Source organism: Oratosquilla oratoria, chromosome 2 (assembly GCF_046742065.1).
Source record: "Oratosquilla oratoria isolate Oo_2021 chromosome 2, ASM4674206v1, whole genome shotgun sequence".
Lineage (NCBI taxonomy): Eukaryota > Metazoa > Arthropoda > Malacostraca > Stomatopoda > Squillidae > Oratosquilla > Oratosquilla oratoria.
In genome coordinates, this window is record NC_134778.1 from 34,338,343 (window position 1) to 34,341,099 (window position 2,757).

The window sequence follows — 2,757 nt, forward strand, 5'->3', positions numbered from 1 at the left end:
TGTGCTTTAGTCGATTTTCGTATGATTTATTTTTTATATTTGGAATCAGTTTTGTGGCTCGCCGTTGTACTTTTTCCAGTCTGTCAATGTCTTTAATGAGATTCGGTGACCATACGGAAACAGCATATTTCAAATGTGGACGAACTAACGATTTATATAGCTTGTTAATGAGTGATGGACTTTTGAAATCAAAAGATCGCGCAATCAGTCCCAGAATCTTATTTGCTTTCTCAGAGGCTGAAATACACTGCTTGGATGATTTGAGGTCGTTACTGATAATTACGCCGAGATCTTTTTCACTATCCACTTAGGTTAACAAATTTCCAAATAACTTGTAATCGTACTTACTGTTATTTTTACATATGTGTATTACCTTGCATTTACTTGTGTTAAATTTCATTAGCCACTTTTCAGACCATTGCTGTAATTGATCTAAATCTTTTTGAATATCTAATTGGTTTGAGTGATCATTTGCCACTCCGCACAGTTTTGTATCATCAGCAAATTTGGAAACAGTAGATTTTAGTCCATGGTCTATATCATTTATATATACTATGAATAGAAGTGATATCCCGACATCCACAATCCCAACAGGCCACAATCCCTACAGGCCAAAATGCCGACAGCCACAGTGCGACAATATATATATATATATATATATATATATATATATATATATGTATATATATATATATATATATTTTTATATATATATATATATATATATATATATATGTATGTATGTATGTATCTTTTATATATTTTGGGGGTAACAAACAAGATATGGGTCAAATCTCAGAGAACATTACAAATGAGTAATTATTGATATATTGTATTATTCTGCCAACATTCATTCCTTCGACATTTTTGTAAATATTCATATTATATCATCAGTTTCACAAATGGTTCCTTATTTAAACTTTGTAATAAAATTACGACTTCTATCATAATGTAACCCCAGTCCCATATATAAAAATATATATATAATGTTGTAAATTCAAATATCAAAAGTAATATTAACAAAATGAAATTAAATTCAGTTTCATATATAAATATATATATATATATGTATATATATATATATAAATACATATGTATATATAATATCATATTGAGACAATAAACTCAATATAAAAGATATATTAACTTATTTGATGCTTACAAGATTTTAAAACATCAGGTGGAAGAGATGTCAATAAACTAAATTTTTCATCATTGCCGTAGCTAATTGACCATCCAGTTGACTGAATTCTTCTCCAGATGCTGTCCTAAAAAAAAAAAAAAAAAAAAAAGTTTGTTGTTGGCATTAGGAAATTCACTTCTAGATGCTTGAATTGCAGCCAGTTCCAAATCAGATATCATTGATTGTGAGTTCAAATCGATTTCATTTTCGTCAGCAATGTCGGTCAAATATTGAAACGAGCGTTTATACAAGACCTCACCCTTTCCAGTCATAAAAGCATACACAAGTGGAAAAACTCTATGATTTCCATGTTTCCACAGGTGCATGAATTGTGTACATTTGGTAAAATATTATAGGTACAGTTTTAAAAGTACCGTCCATAATCCAAAATGGGGCTTCTGATAATTTCTTCAAATTTGCGGCTGTAGTGAATATCAAAATTAGGTCCTCCTCGAATGTAGAGTATCTTTTTATATATAAACCTGATCCGCTTTATTGTTTCCTTAAGGCACTTTTGGAAGGTAGACATGGCACAATATTTGAATTAGCAGAGGTGGTGCTTGACTGAATAATTTGAATCGACTGATCTCTAGTGGATTTTGCTTGTATTTTCATTTAATTTCTTTATTTTTGCAACACCAGCAGCACTTGTACAAGGAGCATGATTGTGCTCCTCAAATTTTGTTAGTAAATATTTTTCATTCACAAGTTTGGCAACTGCTCTTCCTTTGCAGTCATTAGATTTTCGAAATTCACAGCACCAGTAGAATGAATCTTTACGGTTTTTATCTTTAACCATCATGTATCCATGCACGTTAATTTTATTTCTTATTTTCTAAGAAGGAATCTTTTCACAAATTTCTTCCATTCCTATGGGTTGCTTAGCATTGAAATATAGTTCAAAGATGAACTGTCGGGTTTTGTCCTGTAGGGACTATGGCCTGTCGGGATTGTGGCCGGTCAGGATTGTGGCTGTTGGGATATCGGGTGTCGGGATTATGGCTGTCGGGATTCTGTCCAGATCGCATATATATATATATATATATCAAATCAAATCAAATCAGCCATCCTGAGTCCACTGCTGAACAAAGGCCTCCGTCATAACATTCCATGAATCACACGACCGTGCCATCCTCTGCCACATCACTCCTACAAACTTCTCGATCTCGTCTATCCACCTTCTGTCTGGTCTCCCTCTTCCACGCTTCCTATCTCGCGGCGTCCACTCAGTAACACACTTGTTCAATCACTTATCAGTCGTTCGCACCAACTTACCTGCCCAATTCCACTTCCTCTTTTTTACTGCCTCTACAATATCTTTCACTCTAGTCTGCTGTCTCACCCAACTTGCTTTCTTTCGGTCTCTTAGTGTTATTCCCGTCATTGATTCCTCCATTCTCCTTTGTGCAGTCCTTAGCTTTGTTTCCATTGCCCTCATCAGCTTCCAAGTCTCACACCCGTAAATTATTGTTGGTAGAATGCATTGATTGTAAACTTTACGTTTCAAACATAAAGGTAGAGAGCCTCTCAGGATCTTATCATACTTACCAAACACTTTCCAACCAATTATAATG